The sequence below is a fragment of the Schistocerca piceifrons genome, chromosome X (genome assembly GCF_021461385.2).
Source record: "Schistocerca piceifrons isolate TAMUIC-IGC-003096 chromosome X, iqSchPice1.1, whole genome shotgun sequence".
In the NCBI taxonomy this organism is placed as follows: Eukaryota; Metazoa; Arthropoda; class Insecta; order Orthoptera; family Acrididae; genus Schistocerca; species Schistocerca piceifrons.
In genome coordinates, this window is record NC_060149.1 from 928972689 (window position 1) to 928992223 (window position 19535).

Sequence of the window (19535 nt, forward strand, 5' to 3'; positions counted from 1 at the left end):
CTATAGTTAAGAGTGATGCTTGCAGAATACACTCACGGGAATTATAGATAGTTGCTGTTGAAGCATGATGCCTCCTGACGTCACAGTGAATGAAATAGTTTGCCACATCACATGACTGGGATGTTGTCAGGCCCTAAGATGACTATCACCGTGACACTCAGTGGGCAGAGTCAGTCTGTCTGACTGTGGCTGCCCAACATAGGTGTTCTGTAATCACCAATTTTTCACATGCCATTGTGTTAAGGATGTATCACGAGTACCTTAGTTTAGAGAAAGCAGTCGTTACAGGAGTCAACTACCAGGGTAGCAATACAGGTCGGAGAAAAACGTGATAGAGCAGGGTAGGAGATGTTGAATTTAGTAAAATTTTCCAAATAACCAGAGATTGGAAGTGCGCTGTCAAGAAGTTAGGGCCTTGAAATAACACCTAATCGACAATGATTAAATTCCTATACATTGCTGGTTACGTTAGACGTGAACTTTGTTATGTTTACAGGGTGAAGCTTGAATATCAGATCAGCTACTCTGAAAGTACTATACAGCTATTAACTTCTTAACAAGAAACAGCCCTACATTAAGGTGGGCAACATGTGGTAGAATGCATGCAGAATAACATGGCCAGTAGAAGCACAGTTGGCAGGGCATGCCAAGTGCTGGAGGGGAAGTGCCATTCTAAACTGAAGTGTATGCTCACATTTTTAAAAAAATATTAAGTGGAGCCCCTCCATGCCAACACTTGCATGTTGACCATTCAAAAAGATCTACTGTTACCTCTGATTTGGTTAGTATCTAGAAGGAATTCCACTGAAATTGCAACAAAAGCAGTAATTTACTTTTGACTTGCTTGTTTACCATTTGTAACTTTCAGAGAGGCGTCATGAGTGGCAAATTTGGCATAAAACCTACATTTCCCTTGTTGCCATGTTAAAATTTGCTTCTTCTGACAAAACACTGTGGAGTTTACACAGTGTCACCTCACTAACATGTTGTGCAAATGTAGTCACAAGAGAAGTCTGAAACCGTGGTTTATTAAGTGATTAACTGAGGAAAAGTAAGGGCAATAGCTTATGAAAAAGCACATCCTTGGTACAAAAATAAACATTTAATGACTTCCCTTGTACTGTTCTAAAACCCACAGCATTTCTCATTCCACCAGCAACAGATGGCCCTTAAAAATTACACTCTTTCATCAAAAAAGTCTGTAATTAGTGGAATAACATGGCAGATAATAAGGTATTGAATAATGACCACATGCCAAAACACTTTCCTTTTCGAATGCTATAATTTTCCAAAATCTCATTTTGATATCTCAAATTGTTTATGAAATGTGAGGAATGTTGTGGATATTTCATTTTTGCTCTGTCACTTGTGTGTGCGATCGCAACTGAGTGTGCTATATCAGATCAGTTTTCTGGAGATTGGTGATAAATACAGACTTCCATCCAAGGCTAAAGAAAGATTCACTATGTTAATTGAATTTCATATACAGCAAAATGTTGTGTAATATGCACAAAATGCAAACTCACAGTGACCCTTAGTTTTAATTTCGAATTTCATGCAGTGTATTGCGTAAGTGCAAATATTACAATAACTAGGACCATTAATGAAATGAATAGTTTGTGGTAAATCGTTTGAAAAAGATTGCAGGGTGTGTGCATCGATTCTGTCATTGCAGTATGTTGAAGACGTGCTGAAAGTGGGTTAACAGTGTTAGCCTCCCCTTCCAAACAAATGAGTGAAATTGCCCAGCTGTTTGGACAAAAATTGGTCACTGCGTGTTGGCCACCGTATCCTGTGCGGACTCTACTATAAGGTGAAATGTTATTGATAACAAAATTTAAAGGCAACATGTTTTAAATTTTGCTGATGGACAGAGAGCTTGAATGAAACTTTATTATAACAATTACAGCATATTAGTAAGCGTAAAATATGACATCAGTGAAAATGCAAATAAAAATTAAATTTTTAATATATTTTTTCGCAGATCACATTTTTACAACAAATTCTCAAAATCTCTGTTGCCAACGTAAGTGCAAAGTTGACGTAATTGAAGAAATGATTGACACATCCTCTCAAAAATTCCTGACATTGCAAACGATTGTCACTGTCTCAGAAATTCTTGCAACCAACTCGACGCACTTGTCGCTGCATGGCTGTAGTTTTATGATCATAGTTCCACAATGATGCACTTCTAACCTATTGGTATTTGGAAAATTTATTCAATTAGGTTTCCCCTATCCTGCTCTGGCCTTATTATTAGGTTGGTTTACTACATCGTGTATGATGACGGTCACTGTCAACAACAGATAGGCTACAGCATATCAGATTACTTGACAGTTATATGCTGATGAGCAGCTACACCACCTCATTCATGTATTTCTTTTGCAGCACATTGAGATTACTATGGATGAAGGAGCACCACTATTGGACCCCCAAAGCATGGAAAAATGTTGTCTACTAAACATATAGAACATAATACCTGTCCATCCAAATGCACAGTGTCTTCTTAACGATTGGATATATTTCATTGGGCTTTTCAGCACCATTTAGTGAAATTATTGCAAATAATTTAGGCTGTCCCATTTTTAATTTTTATTTATTTATTTGTTTTTTAAAAGAATTTTCCACTGAGAGATATGATGGATCCATTAAAAATGACAATTCTCACATCTCAAAATTTTTAAGCATATAACTTGAGAATCAGTATATGGATGTTGATGGAGTTTTCATCACTGTACAGCATAGCTGCTGTGAAAGTATTTCAAGCTGTATTTCGCAGACTAAGGCGAATGGTAACTAAGATACAGTTTTACTGATAGAATGCGTTCAGAAGTACCTTTTCTTGCAGCTTGCTTTTCCTCAAAGTTATGTAAAACATGTATGCAGACAAAAATATTAATGAACTAATTAATGCTGGTAGCTGATATTGCAAATGCAAGAAAACATCTAAAAAGATTCTGTATGAGTCACCACATGCTGCACTACACTGCTAGATGGAATGAAAATTTGCCTGTACGGCATTTGTAGCATACTTTCAGGAAAAGCCACTTTCCCAGTAATAAGCCCTACTTGTGTGTCATTTACAGACAGACATGTGACTGTCATTGTCTCTCTAGTGTCTCTCACTAGAGAACAACACAAGAACCTGTGATGTTATCATGTACATCAATTTGTTCACCTGTAGCACACTACAGGCATGACAATACACCACACCACACACTTCTGACTTTCTGAATGATTTGAAGAACACTTGTGGGTGTCCGTATGATCCCCTCCCTTCCTATCATGCTCCTTCAAACATCAACTCAAGTCTACTGAGCTAATTTGAGATGCAATTAAGGTTGATGCATGTTTCATGGATATAGTTTGCTCAAATCTATGTGAGTGTTGGACGGTGGTTGATTGATCATTGGTCAAGATGTCTCCCCAACAACTTTGGATGTCTCTAAGTCTGCACAGTGATGCATTGCTGTCATCATCAGGACGAAAGTGGATGCTACATAGTACTTAAGTAGGTTTCCCTAATTAAGTTGCTCATTAGTTTTATCCACATTTTTTATTGTTAACTCCATATTAAATGGATAGCCGTGCCATTGAAGCAAGAAAATATTAGGAGTTGTCATTTCATCATTTATTAATCTTGATTTAGTGCTGAGTTTATTAATACAAATTTCTACTGGTGTTTAGTACATTAGACTCCTTGTATTTATAGTTTTCAGTCTCCTGTCGTAGTTTTGGATCAGCACAGTACATGCCATGCATGGTATAACTTACTTTAAAGCTACACTCCTGGAAATGGAAAAAAGAACACATTGACACCGGTGTGTCAGACCCACCATACTTGCTCCGGACACTGCGAGAGGGCTGTACAAGCAATGATCACACGCACGGCACAGCGGACACACCAGGAACCGCGGTGTTGGCCGTCGAATGGCGCTAGCTGCGCAGCATTTGTGCACCGCCGCCGTCAGTGTCAGCCAGTTTGCCGTGGCATACGGAGCTCCATCGCAGTCTTTAACACTGGTAGCATGCCGCGACAGCGTGGACGTGAACCGTATGTGCAGTTGACGGACTTTGAGCGAGGGCGTATAGTGGGCATGCGGGAGGCCGGGTGGACGTACCGCCGAATTGCTCAACACGTGGGGCGTGAGGTCTCCACAGGACATCGATGTTGTCGCCAGTGGTCGGCGGAAGGTGCACGTGCCCGTCGACCTGGGACCGGACCGCAGCGACGCACGGATGCACGCCAAGACCGTAGGATCCTACGCAGTGCCGTAGGGGACCGCACCGCCACTTCCCAGCAAATTAGGGACACTGTTGCTCTTGGGGTATAGGCGAGGACCATTCGCAACCGTCTCCATGAAGCTGGGCTACGGTCCCGCACACCGTTAGGCCGTCTTCCGCTCACGCCCCAACATCGTGCAGCCCGCCTCCAGTGGTGTCGCGACAGGCGTGAATGGAGGGACGAATGGAGACGTGTCGTCTTCAGCGATGAGAGTCGCTTCTGCCTTGGTGCCAATGATGGTCGTATGCGTGTTTGGCGCCGTGCAGGTGAGCGCCACAATCAGGACTGCATACGACCGAGGCACACAGGGCCAACACCCGGCATCATGGTGTGGGGAGCGATCTCCTACACTGGCCGTACACCACTGGTGATCGTCGAGGGGACACTGAATAGTGCACGGTACATCCAAACCGTCATCGAACCCATCGTTCTACCATTCCTAGACCGGCAAGGGAACTTGCTGTTCCAACAGGACAATGCACGTCCGCATGTATCCCGTGCCACCCAACGTGCTCTAGAAGGTGTAAGTCAACTACCCTGGCCAGCAAGATCTCCGGATCTGTCCCCCATTGAGCATGTTTGGGACTGGATGAAGCGTCGTCTCACGCGGTCTGCACGTCCAACACGAACGCTGGTCCAACTGAGGCGCCAGGTGGAAATGGCATGGCAAGCCGTTCCACAGGACTACATCCAGCATCTCTACGATCGTCTCCATGGGAGAATAGCAGCCTGCATTGCTGCGAAAGGTGGATATACACTGTACTAGTGCCGACATTGTGCATGCTCTGTTGCCTGTGTCTATGTACCTGTGGTTCTGTCAGTGTGATCATGTGATGTATCTGACCCCAGGAATGTGTCAATAAAGTTTCCCCTTCCTGGGACAATGAATTCACGGTGTTCTTATTTCAATTTCCAGGAGTGTACATTGACTGTCGATCGACTGTGATGGTTTCAAAAATACGAAAAGGTTTTTCAGAGACTGCTAACAGTCACAGAATTTGTTGACTACTCACATTATTTAAGGAACCAATAAGTTTTGAGGTATAAACTCTTCTTCAGGCTATAAAGCAATGCAAACATAGTTAACAAAAGTACACATAGATATTAAAGTTGTTCTGTACAATGTTGTCACATACTGCGGTCATCCTGTGGAGGGAAAGAAGGATAACTTAATATGAGGAAATATTCACATTGTATGTTAGTCTGCTTTTCATTAAAACATTTTAAGTACTCACTAACTTTGTTTATATGGAGTGGCTGTCTTCTTGTGGTGTGTTCAGGTACCTCCATGCTGTTGCTCCTCGGATCTTGCTACCTACTGTTAATAAACTTGCAAAGGATACTTAAAACATGACATACAACCAACTCTCTGTGGAGTAAAACAGGGTGGTCAAAGCAAAGCTTGTTTCGATTTAACTATCGATATGTCAGTCCTGGTGTTGTCTATCACTTGCACTGTCTTCTGCACATCTTGCTGTCACATCTCTGATATTGGTCAACAAAATATATTGCAATAAGAGACACTGTGATAATTTAATGTTAAAAATGACAGTATAAAAATATTTAAAGTATTATAAAGACATTGCTGGATCACAGATTCATATACATTCTTAATTTTTACACATTTTTCCTTTTTAACAGTGTTGAATTGAAGTTCATGAAGGAATGTGGGTTCTTGAACTCTGTAATTTCATTTAGCATCTTTATTTTTAAGTTTTAGCCATGGATGAATATTTCCGTTTTCTCCAAGATGTCCATTTGCCAGCTTTCCTTTAAAGGCTGTAATTCTTTAAGATTGTCAACAGTGACTGCATATTACTTTATAAATGCCTGATTTGCTCAGTTTCTCAGTTGGTTGTGAGGTTTCATGTGCCAGTTTCTTCTATATAAGTTCTTGGTAGTGGCTATTTTGTCTAAAATGACTCCTACATATGGTATAGTTATATACTTAGATTTTGCGTGTTACAGGTGGAGGCTATGTCAGTTTGTTTGCTTTCTGTTATGTGTTGTGAAAGTTCATCTATCTCATGCACATGATAGCCATTGTTACGTGAAAAATCCAGGACGGAATGTAACAATATTATGAGAAGGAAAGTTGCTACTCACCATATAGCCTGTTTAAGAACACAGATATCAGGATCACTTTGGCCACCAACAACAACTTAAGGAAGAAACTCTCAACTAGCTGATAAACTGACCAAATCAGGAATTTATAACATAACATGCAACCGTTGCACCAAATACTACATTGGCCACATGGGCTGAAATTTTAAAACCCGTTTTAAAAAAAACACATTGGCTGTTCCAGACTTGACAAAACCAACAAGTCAACATACAGGGTGTGCCAGGGGGAATAGTCATTATTCCAGGATATGAAAGAAATGATCATTCAGAGCAAAAAAAGTCTAGTAAGGGCTATGAAAACTTCTCCAGTAGAGGTGATGTGTTTCACAGTAGCCATTACTGGACTTTTTTCCTTGTTTTGGTCCATACTACCCCCTCGTAAAATATGAAAATCGAAGAGCTTGTAGTAGAAGGATTTGTTTCACAGTATTAAAGATAAAGTAGTTTTCATTAGTCCAGTCAGCGAAGAAAAATTCCGAGGAAAAAATCGTCTAGTTGCAAAGTTTTGCACAGTATGACTGGTAGGGCGTGAGCATTGGGGTGGGTGCAGATATAAAGATTACTTTTTATGTTTTCCATGAATAACTTGAAACCCACGGTGTCTAGTGAAAATGTTTCCCAGTACAAATTGCTTTAACAGTATAAAATTAATGTGCCACATTAAAGTGCAGTAGAGCCATATGAAGCAATAAATTGTGTTCTGGGGATGTAAGCGGGTGGAGGATGTGGTTGTGGAGGGTAGAAGCGTGAACAAAGGGAGGCCACCAGAATGTGGTCACGCATGTCACTCCTTCACGGGTCTGCGAATTGAAGAGCGAGGAGGTGGTTCCCTACTCTTTACTCCATTACGTCACAAGAAGCAACTACAGGGCGTTTCACAAAGTTACATGTGCACTCCACAGTGTGCCGTATGAATCACTGGTGATGCAGTGTGCAGACATGCCCAGGGAGTGTCTTATTTTGCACAAAATGTGTTGACACTACATGGAATGCAGATATGAGTTATTAATGACACTAAGACAGGTAAACCTCAGCACACAGTTCTACACTGCTAGAGCAGAATTTGATTCCTAGTCATCCTGTATGGCAGCTAAGTGTTTTTTCCAGGAAAGCCAACTTCCCCCACCAAGAGCGCTGCTCACTTTTCAGTTTACAGACAGACTATACCTCCCCAGCATTTACTTGTCCAGCTCTCTAATGTGAGTAGATAAAATAACTTCATTGATCTTGTGTTCATATAGCGGAGTTGTTATTAGTTTATTAAGTGAGTACTTACTAGCATTTTTTAAGTGAGCTATGGAGCTGTCAAGTGGTTACTAGAATGAAGTGCCTTTTCCAGGCATAACAACTTCAGCTATTTGAACATAAGTCATATAGTGCATTACAACAGATTACTGTTCCTGGCTTGAACACGATCAGTCCCATTCCATCAGAAATATTCACAATCGTGTTAGAAGATAACTGGGCATGTGCTAAGTGGCTCCACTCAATGTAACCCACTCGAAAAGTGCCAGCAATTCCCAAATGGAAAATATTTGTGCAGTCTACCAGTAACACAATTAATGGTGAGAGAAGTGCAGTAACTTGATTCACCATATGACTAAAACACAATTACACGGCTTTACAGTATGCTGTCAACAATAGACAGCAACAAGGTGCCACATCCAAATTAAACACACAGGAATGTATTTTACATAGCAGCTCATATAACAACTGCAAATAAGCATTCACTCAATAAACTGAACATAACTCCACCATATAAACATGAGCTCATTGAGATTATTTTATCTGCACTCACAAGAGAACTGGACAAGAAATGGTGGGGAGGTGTGGTTTGTTTGTAAACTGAAAAGCAAGCAGCACTTATCGTGGGGGGCAGTTGCCTTTTCCCAAAGAACACAACAGCTGTTGTACAGGATGACTGAGACCCAAATACTTTGCCAACAGTATATAACTCCGTGCAGAGATTTATGTAGACTCTTCCATATGTATTACCTGTGTTAGTGTTATTAGTAACTTATATCTGCATTCCCTGTAGTGTTAATGCATTTTGTGCAAAATAAACACTCCCAGGGCAGGTCTGCACACTGCGTCGTCAGTGATATGCAACAAGGCACACTGTGGAGTGACCGTATAACTTTGCGAAACACCCTGTAGTTGCTTCTTGTGATGTAGTGGAGTAGATAGAGTGAAGAATCACCTGCTCACTCTTCAGTCTGCAGGTCTTTGAAGGAAGAGAAGTACATGATAACATTCTGGTGGCCTACATTCCCTTGTGCTTCTACCCTCCACCTTCATGCTGTTACACCACCCAGAACACAATATATTCCTTAATACAGCTCTACTGCACTTAGATATGGTACACACATTTAGTATTCGTTTTTACCCCACATAATTCAAAGATTAAACATTTATTTTATACTGTTCAAACAATATTTTTAATAATTTATGATTTCTCCATCCCATGAAAGGTGGAAACTGCCAGTCCTAGAGAAAAAATGAATAGGACATTTTTGTAGTAATTTTGTACTGGGAAACACTTTCACTAAGAGCCGCAGCTTTCTAGTTATCTGAGGAAAACTTAAATAAGTGACCTTCGAACCCATCCCCACCCCAACACTCACACCTCACTGGCCAGTATTTTTAGTATGTTGTTCATAATACTCCCTCCTAACACTGCGCAAAAATTTGTGAGTACACAATTTTTCCCCCTAATGCACCTTTTTTAGTTTTCGTTGACTAGGCTACATAGCTATTAAGGTATGTTTTTTAGAGTCATTTTTGCTAGACTCTTTTTTTTATCTCCTTCAAATGAAAAGACTGCATTGTAGTTCCCTCTCTAGATTGTCGCACAGATGACAAAATGGTAGATATCGAAATAGACGACAGAGGGATAGAGAGACAATTAAAATCGCTCAAAAGAGGAAAGGCCGCTGGACCTGATGGGATACCAGTTCGATTTTACACAGAGTATGCGAAGGAACTTGCCCCCCTTCTTGCAGCGGTGTACCGTAGGTCTCTAGCGTTCCAAAGGATTGGAAAAGGGCACAGGTCATCCCCGTTTTCAAGAAGGGACGTCGAACAGATGTGCAGAACTATAGACCTATATCTCTAACGTCGATCAGTTGTAGAATTTTGGAACACGTATTATGTTCAAGTATAATGACTTTTCTGGAGACTAGAAATCTACTCTGTAGGAATCAGCATGGGTTTCGAAAAAGACGGTTGTGTGAAACCCAGCTCGCGCTTTTCGTCCACGAGACTCAGAGGGCCATAGACACAGGTTCCCAGGTCGATGCCGTGTTCTTGACTTCCACAAGGCGTTCGATAAAGTTCCCCACAGTCGTCTAATGAACAAAGTAAGAGCATATGGACTATCAGACCAATTGTGTGGTTGGATTGAAGAGTTCCTAGATAACAGAACGCAGCATGTCATTCTCAATGGAGAGAAGTGTTCCGAAGTAAGAGTGATTTCAGTGTCGTAGGACCATTGCTATTCGCATTATATATAAATGACCTTGTGGATGACATTGGAAGTTCACTGAGGCTTTTTGCGGATGATGCTGTGATATATTGAGAGTTTATAACAATGGAAAATTGTACTGAAATGCAGGAGGATCTGCAACAAATTGACGCATGGTGCAGGGAATGGCAATTGAATCTCAATGTAGACAAGTGTAATGTGCTGCGAATACATAGAAAGAAAGATCCTTTATCATTTACCTACAAAATAGCAGGTCAGCAACTGGAAGCAGTTAATTCCATAAATTATCGGGGAGTAGGCATTAGGAGTGATTTAAAATGGAATGATTATATAAAGTTGATCGTCGATAAAGCAGATGCCAGACTGAGATTCATTGGAAGAGTCCTAAGGAAATTCAATCTGAGAACAAAGGAAGTAGGTTACAGTACACTTGTTCACCCACTGTTTGAATGTTGCTCACCAGTGGGGGATCCGTACCAGATAGGGTTGATAGAAGAGATAGAGAAGATCCAACGAAGAGCAGCGCGCTTCGTTACAGGATCATTTGGTAATCGCGAAAGTGTTACGGAGATGATAGATAAACTCCAGTGGAAGACTTTGCAGGAAAGATGCTCAGTAGCTCGGTACGGGCTTTTGTTGAAGTTTCGAGAACATACCTTCACCGAGGAGTCAAGCAGTATATTGCTCCCTCCTACGTATATCTCGTGAAGAGACCATGAGGATAAAATCAGAGAGATTAGAACCCACACAGAGGCATACCGACAATCTTTCTTTCCACGAACAATACGAGACTGGAATAGAAAGGAGAACCGATAGAGGTACTCAAAGCACACCCTCCGCCACACACTGCCTGGTGGCTTGCGGAGTATGGATGTAGATATGGCTGTTCCTGTCATATACCTGAATATTGACCATCCCTCATGAGACACAGTGTTGCAATAGACAATGATCTTAAAGTACTACATACTTAAGAGAAAAGCTGGAAAATTGATACCTTGGAAGAAATGGAAATAAAGTCCTAAACAAAATTACAGACCTCAAGGTCTCACATTTCTTCAATTCCATACTGTTAAAATAGAAAACTCCATGAAATTTGACCCCATACATAGAAAGAACTTTGACAGTATAGTACATTAGGTAACAGCAAGAAAAATGCAATGCAACAATCAGAAATGACACTTGTTCAAAGAATGTAAGTTCACTGTACTCTCTGTGATTCTTGATATGGACCCCTGGACATTACAAACAGTGGGACATTGTTCTTAATAGGGGTGATCACCATGAATAGCAATGCTGCTTTGCAATCTACTCTCATGGTGGCCACTAGGTTGGTAAGAGTTTTTGTAGTGGGGTGTTCCATTTCTCCACCAACACAGTTCACAATAGCTAAATGGTCATTGGTCTGGGCTGCTAGAAGCAGTTGCAATTCGTCATCCATAAAAATGAAGTCAGTGCCAAATGCACCCCTGAAAATATTAACATGGGAAGGAGTTCAGTGTCACAATAAAATGGATTGCTTAGTGTTAAAAGATTTGGAGGTCAGCTACCCAAACCACATTATGCCTCCCCGCACCATAACACCTAGATCGCTGGAACGGTCATGTCCGACGGTGTTCTTGGGTACATTGTGCGTTCCCACCTTTTGCCATACAACATTATGCCTCAACACACCATAAAATCTGGACTATTAAAATGATCATGTTCGACAATCTTCCTGGTTGCGTTGTATGTTCCTACCTCTCACAATACAAGGGCATGTAATGCACCCAGGAATATTGCCAAAAATGGTAGTTTTGGTGGTCCAAGTGTTATGGTGTGGGAAGGCATAACGTTGCATGACAGAAGGTGGGACAATGTTGCACGGGTGTACTAACCTCCAAATATTTGAATATGGTACACTCATTGGTCAACATTATTGTTACACTATACTGCTTTCCCATGTGTGTCTTTTTCAGGGGTACATTCGACCCTGATTTCATTTTTATGGATGACAGTGTGCAACCACATTGCACAGTGCAGGTGGAGGAACTCATGGAATGAGAGGATATTCGCCAAATGGATTGGCGTTGTCCATTCCCCCAACTTAGATCCCATCGAGCATGTGTGGGATGCATTGGGGAGATGTATTGTAGTATGTCCCCACGCACCAACTACCGTCCAGCAATTGTCAACCATGCTAGTGGAGATACGGAACAGCTTACTACAAGAAAGCCTTAGCTACCTCGTGGCCAGCAGGGGAGCATGTTGCAGAGCACACATTGCCATCCGTAGTGGCCACACAACCAGTTAAAAAACATGTCCTGCTTTTTTGTATGTCCAGGGGACCATTATGAATCACAATGACTTCAATGTAATTTTTGTCATTGATTAAAAGTGACATGTCTGTTCATTTCAGTGCATATTTGTTTCAGTTACCTTCTATACTACAGCAGTTCTTTCTACATATGGTTAAAGTTTCATTTAGGTATGTTACTTGGCAGTGACACACAATGCGGAAGTTATTTTCATCCTTAAGGTTTGAATACCGTTGAATATTTTGTCAGTCAACATCAGAGGTGCAACAGCAAGATGCGCAGGAGACATTGCACACGATGGACATTGCCAGGATAAACATACTGACAGTTAAATTGAAACAAGCTATGTGGTTAACAAGATTAAGGGAGACAGCCATTTCATAGGAACAAAGCGGGTGAATATTTAAAAAATTTTATGCGAACAGCGGACCAACATACAAAGTGAAATAAGTCCCCAATACTAGGTTATCCTCTTTTCTCCTCAGGATAACTGCAGTACATGCCAATAATGAAAAGAACGACCTTAATATCTATATGCACTTTTGTAAAATGTGTGTATTGCTTTATAGCACAAAGGTGAGATCTATACCTCAGAATATGTTGCTTTATTAAATAATATGAACAGTCAACAAATTTCATAACTAGTAGTGGTCTCTGCAAAACCATGTCACTTGATATAACTGTTTATAATTACTGTTTCCAACAGCAGTGATTTCCAGTGGAATGAATTACAATGAAGTCAGGATCAACATACATCATTGAGTATGTTCTTCAAATATAAGTAATCCCAGATGATAGTCTACTTCAGGGCTTCACAACATACGTGCTCGCGGAGCAAGCTGTGAGCAGCAAGGCGCAGCGCGAGCACGCTAGCCCCATTACCGGACCAGAGCGGAGAGTGGGGAGAGTCACGTGGGGCACACAACAGCTGCCGCCAGTCAATGTAAATCCGCGGCCACCTGCAGGGATATCACTCACGAATTATTACTGCCACAAATGAAACAAATAAAGGAGAATGTACACGAGCCACATAATTTTATTAGCTTAGTGTATGCCTCTACATTCGTATTAATTTGTGAACTGTTACACAATAAAAGGTGTCACTGAAGTGTGGGGTTCTCTGTTATCTTATACTTTTTGCCCTTTACAATTGCGTCTATGTTCGGAATAATTGTTCTTGTGCATCGTAGGCACAGCGTGCAGTTTAAATTTCGATCAGACAATGCGTTTCTCAGGCGCATCTTCTTACATTTCATTGCAGAGAACAGTTATTCACAAACATACATGGAACCGAACATTGATATTATTGTAGCTGCCAGTTTGTGCAAATGACGAAATCTATCCTGAGGGAAGTGTCTGTAAAATTCGAAAATGTTTTTCTTGTTCTGAAATTTGTCTCTGTATTCTCTGTCACACTGCAGGTAAATAATTTCTAGTTGCAGCTCAGGATGAATCTCTTCAATATTCGCTGAATATGGAGAGGAGAACAGATCAGAATCACTGTCTTGTGCTGTCAGATCTTGAAAGTGTTGATCAAATTCTTCCTTAAGGGCATGTGAATAACGTTCAGTCTTTGTGAACATCTTGCATGGATGATAATGTAGGAAAATGAGCTAGATTTCCTGTTTCCAGCTGACTCACCCAAAGTGTCAGTTTCATTTTAAAAGCTCTTATTCGATCTATGAAATGAGTAATTAGAAGATCTTTACCTTGTAGTGAAATGTTCAAAGCATTCAGATGGCTAATTAAATCTGCTAAGAACGCGAGATCACATTTCCAAGAACATATTTATCTCATCTAATAGGCAAAAAAATCGATTTAATAATTCGCCACGACTAAGCCAGCGGACCTCGCTGTAATAAGGCAGGCTACCATACTGGCTTTCTACATACTCAAGAGAGCTTTTAAATTGCCTGTGTTGTAGCCCATGCTTCCTTATATAATTGGTTGTATGAAAAACAACACTCATCACATTTTTTAGAGTGATACTCTTTGCACATAAGTTTTCCTGGTGGATCAGCCAGTGAACGCCCCTTGTTTCATTCGGCACTGTCAGTTTTTTGCATTTTCTCCTTCAACAGCGAGACGAAACCTGATTTTTTTCCCTGTCATCGCTGGTGCACCGTCTGTAGACACTGAAACTAAAGAATTCCTTGACAATCCTATATTTTCAACACTTTCTTCAACACTACTTAAAATATCACTTCCGGTTGTAGTGTTCTTCATGGCTACTACATCGAGGAGCTCCTCCCTCACCTGAACATCTCTATTAACACCTCTAATAAATATAGTAAGCTGCGCTGTTCCTGTGATATCAACACTTTCGTCCAGAGATAGAGAATACGCCATAAAATCTTTAAGGATATTTGCAAGCTGGCTCTGGACGTCGTCTGCCATGTCCTGTATGCAACGCATAATGGTCATGTTAGATAATGGCACAATCCGAAACTGTTCAACTTGAGATGGACACAAATGTTCCGCGGCAACTACCAAACATTCCTTTATTAAATTGCCATCAGTGATGGGGAGCAGGGATTTTGCTAAAAGCAAAGCAATTTTGTAACTCACTCTGAGAGCTGCCTCAGTTGATTTTTCTTCTTCGTCCAGGTCTTCTTCGGATAGCTTCCTTTTAAGTTTAATAACTTCCTGTGCACGATCTGGTCCATCACATTTTCCACTTCCGTAGTCTTTCGCGTGGACAAACTACATTTCGTAAAAGAATTCAGCATTTTGTGACATACTAAACATTTTGCAACACCATCTTTTTCTGTAAACAGATACAATTCCTCCCAATGGGGGTTGAACTGCGAAAGCATGGTTGGGGTTACACAACGGCGACTTGACATGATTCTTAACCAGCGAAGTGACTGTTAGAGCTGATCGTAGTACTTTTAACGTTACACAGTCAGCGCAAATTCAATAGGCACGCTGCGTTCCTATTCATACGTGTGCGCGCATTTCCCCTCCCTCCCTACTCCGCGACCTTGCACCTGCTCGCGAGCACGTGCCTGAGCAGACACGAGTACTCGCGCTAAAAACCGGCCACTTGTTAAGCCCTGGTCTACTTGGTAACTGGTAGTGGAAAAGGGGTGTACACATTGTATTGTATCCAGTTTGAAGATAGAAACCAATGGCAGTGATCACTGCACTGTTTGCACAATGTCTATTACCCTCAGATTAAAAAAATTCTCTTTTGACAAGTGGCCTTTTCTTTTCTTAACTGTACTTTCTGATATACTCACTCAGGCTGAGTTCACACCCAGAGCACTGAAGCATATAGGCTGCATTCCACAACTTACGAAAATAGATCAGTATTGTAATTCTCACCAAACCAAGTCTTCCTTTACCTTCAGTTTGAATATTGTGAAGTTAATGTGATGTGTAGGAAAAACACCAGGTCTTATAACCTACCAGCATCTCAAGGAAGGGTACAAATTCATAATATTCACAATACGGGCTGGGTTGCACACCAAAGATGCCTACTCATTATGTAGGTGTCATCCCCCCTGCGGGTCCGGGGATTAGAATAGGCCCGAGGTATTCCTGCCTGTCGTAAGAGGCGACTAAAAGGAGTCCCTCCCCCTCAAGGGGGTAGTTAGCGCCTGCGTCCGGAGACGGACGGTTCCACGACCTCTATTTGCGGTCATTTTGCTTTTTCCCTTCTTGTTTCTTCCTTCCTTTGGTTGGTTCCTTTCTTTGCTCTTTTCCACCTCACTGTCTTCCTTACTCTTTCCCTTGTCTTCTTCTCCTTGCCTTCTCATTGCCTTCTTCTCCTTGCCTTCTCATTGCCTTCTTCTCCTTGCCTTCTTCTCCTTGCCTTCTCATTACCTTCTTCCCTTGCCTTCTCTGGTCTCCGCCTCGGCGTTTGAGACAGTCTGTCCTCTCTCTCCCTCTCTCTCTTCTTTTTCCTCTTCTTCCTTCCTCCCTGTGTGTGCCTGAAGGCCGACCCACGCGTTCACATGCGTAGCCGGTGACGGGGTAACGCGTAATTCCCCGCCCTGGGTAGACATGTAAGGCACGCGCGTACCCCCTGGTAAAGGCCAGGCCCGGGGAGGGGCGATTGCCTGAGCTGATACCTTCTGACCATGCCGATTGGTCCCTCCGTCTGTTTCTCGGGAGGTGTGACCTGAGGTGTAAACATTCACCTAAGGCGGGAGTGCCCTCTGAGAGGGTCCCCACAAGGAAGGAGCGCGCCATCGGAGACGCTGGCAATCATGGGGGATTCCTCCGCAATGGATTTCACTCCATCTGTCTCGACTTCTGCCCAAAAACGGAAATGTGACCAGCCACCAGTGACAAAAGTACTCCCGCCTGCCCCACAGTTCCTCGATCTGAGGACGGAAAGGATTTTTCCTCTGTCAACCCTTTCGTTATCCAGAAGGGTGTAGATGCCATAGCCGGATCTGTCAAATCTTGTACCAGGTTGCGTAACGGTACCTTATTACTAGAAACTGAGAGCGCCTTTCAGGCGCAAAAACTGCTTCGGGCCACACTCCTGTACACGTTCCCTGTGCGGGTGGAGGCTCACCGAACTTTGAATTCGTCTCGTGGTGTGGTATATACTAGATTACTCGATGGATTGACTGACGAGGAGATTCAGTCTTTTCTCGCTGAGCAGGGCGTGACGGCTGTCCATAGGGTCATGAAAAAGGTCAACAATGACCTTGTACCGACCCGGACACTTTTCTTGACCTTTGATAGTGTTCAGCTGCCGTCGCGCATCAAAGCGGGCTACGAGGTTATTTCTGTTCGCCCCTATGTCCCGACACCTACGCGCTGCTACCAGTGTCAGCGTTTCAATCACACTCGACAGTCTTGTTCCAATGTGTCACTTGTGGCAGGGATGCCCATGAGGGTGACTGTCCACCTCCGTCTCCTCGTTGTGTGAACTGTCAGGGTGACCATGCCGCATCCTCCTGCGACTGTCCTGTCTATAAGGAAGAACGCTGTATCCAAGAAATTCGGGTCAAAGAGAAAGTGTCCACCTCGGCTGCTCGCAAGCTATTGGCTAGTAGGAAGCCCACGCTGCTCCCAGCGGGGAAATACAGTACTGTCCTCGCCTCTCCTCGGACTACCAGGGAGGTGGCAACCCAGACATGCGATCTGACCTTCAGCACCACGGTCGTCCATTCGGCCAGTGCTAAGATCGCGCGGTCGACGTCTCCTCTTCCTCCCGTCACCCCTCAGACACAAGCACCTTCATCAGCTTCTGCCAAGACGAAGACCCAGAAGTCAGATGCACGGGCCTTCAAGAAGGAACCGTCCCGTGCAGACTTCCTACGTACCTCGACCTCCCAGCCTTCGACCGGTACTTCCACCAAACGTCCTTCCAAGAAGGCTCATAGGAAGCACAGTTCTCCTTCTCCGCCACGGCGCATTTCTTCTCCTGCGCCACCCAGCGGTTGCCGCCCCAGGCCGTCATCCGTTTCGCCTGGCCGCACCGCTGGTAGCCGAACATCTGGCCGTTCACCGGCGGAGGAAGCTCCCCCTCCCGGCCATCTTCCCAAGATGGCCGATGAACCTATAGACCCAATGGACGATGACTGTCCGCCTACTGATAGCGGCGGCAGTGCTCGCTCGAAGCCAGGCCCTCAGCGGCCTTCGAGGTGACCCCTTCTTTCATCTTCCTTTTCTTCTTACGATGGCACTTATTCACTGGAATATTCGCTGCATTCGCTCCAACCGAGAGGACTTGAAGTTGCTGCTCCGCTTGCACCGTCCGCTCGTCGTAGCCCTCCAGGAAACGAAGCTACGCCCATGCGATCAAATTGCCTTGGCACACTACACCTCTGTGCGTTTTGACCTACCCCCTGTGGTAGGTATCCCGGCTCATGGAGGGGCTATGTTGCTGGTCCGGGATGATATTTACTACGATCCCATCACGTTGCACACTGGCCTGCAGGCAGTTGCCATCCGCATTACTCTCCCCACTTTCACATTTTCCATTTGTACCGTTTACACTCCATCGTCATCTGCCGTTACCCGGGCAGACATGATGCAACTTATTGCTCAGCTACCCGCACCATTTTTGTTAACTGGAGACTTCAATGCCCACCATCCCCTTTGGGGCTCTCCAGCATCCTGCCCGAGGGGCTCCCTGTTAGCAGACCTTTTCAACCAGCTCAATCTTGTCTGCCTCAATACTGGCGCCCCTACTTTTCTTTCGGACACATCTCACACCTATTCCCATTTAGACCTCTCTATATGTACTACCCAACTTGCACGCCGGTTTGAGTGGTATGCACTTTCTGATAAATATTCGAGCGACCACTTCCCGTGTGTTATCCATCTCCTGCAGCATACCCCCTCTCCATGCTCCTCTAGTTGGACCATCTCCAAGGCAGACTGGGGGCTCTTCTCTTCCTGGGCGACCTTTCAGGATCAAACCTTCACCAGCTGCGATCGTCAGGTCGCACACCTCACAGAAGTCATTCTCACTGCTGCTGAATATTCCATCCCTCACACTACTTCTTCTCCACGTCGCGTACCGGTCCCCTGGTGGACTGCAGCATGTAGAGATGCTTTACGTGCTCGTCGACGTGCTTTACGCACCTTTAAACGCCACCCTACGGTGGCGAATTGTATCAATTATAAACGATTACGTGCGCAGTGTCGTTGTATTATTAAAGAAAGCAAGAAAGCCAGCTGGGCTGCTTTCACAAGCACCTTCAACAGTTTTACTCCTTCTTCTGTTGTCTGGGGTAGCCTGCGCCGGCTATCTGGCACTAAGGTCCACTCACCAGTTTCTGGCTTGACGGTCGCGAATGACGTCCTTGTGGCCCCTGAGGATGTCTCCAATGCCTTCGGCCGCTTTTTCGCCGAGGTTTCGAGCTCCGCTCATTACCACCCTGCCTTCCTCCCCCGCAAACAGGCAGAGGAGGCTAGGCCACCTAACTTCCGCTCCTCGAATCGTGAAAGTTACGATGCCCCATTCACCATGCGGGAACTCGAAAACGCACTTGGCCGATCACGGTCCTCCGCTCCAGGGCCTGATTCTATTCATATTCAGATGCTGAAGAACCTTTCTCCTGCGGGTAAAGGTTTTCTTCTTCGTACTTACAATCGCATCTGGATTGAGGGACATGTTCCCGCATGCTGGCGTGAGTCTATTGTTGTCCCGATTCCTAAGCCGGGAATGGACAAGCACTTGCCTTCCAGTTATCGACCCATCTCGCTTACCAGCTGTGTCTGTAAAGTGATGGAGTGAATGGTTAACTCTCGTTTGGTTTGGCTGCTCGAATCTCGACGCCTACTTGCCAATGTACAATGTGGATTTCGTAGGCGCCGCTCTGCTGTTGACCATCTGGTTACCTTGTCAACCTTCATTATGAATAACTTCTTGCGGAAG

The 19535-nt window shown here is 43.6% G+C and overlaps 1 protein-coding gene across 3 annotated transcripts in view; it reads left to right on the plus strand.

Annotated features, from left to right (window-relative positions):
• The window catches only part of LOC124721249 (SET and MYND domain-containing protein 4-like), a 139468-nt gene that overhangs the window by 115297 nt on the left and 4636 nt on the right, over window positions 1–19535 (plus strand). The window lies entirely within an intron of this gene.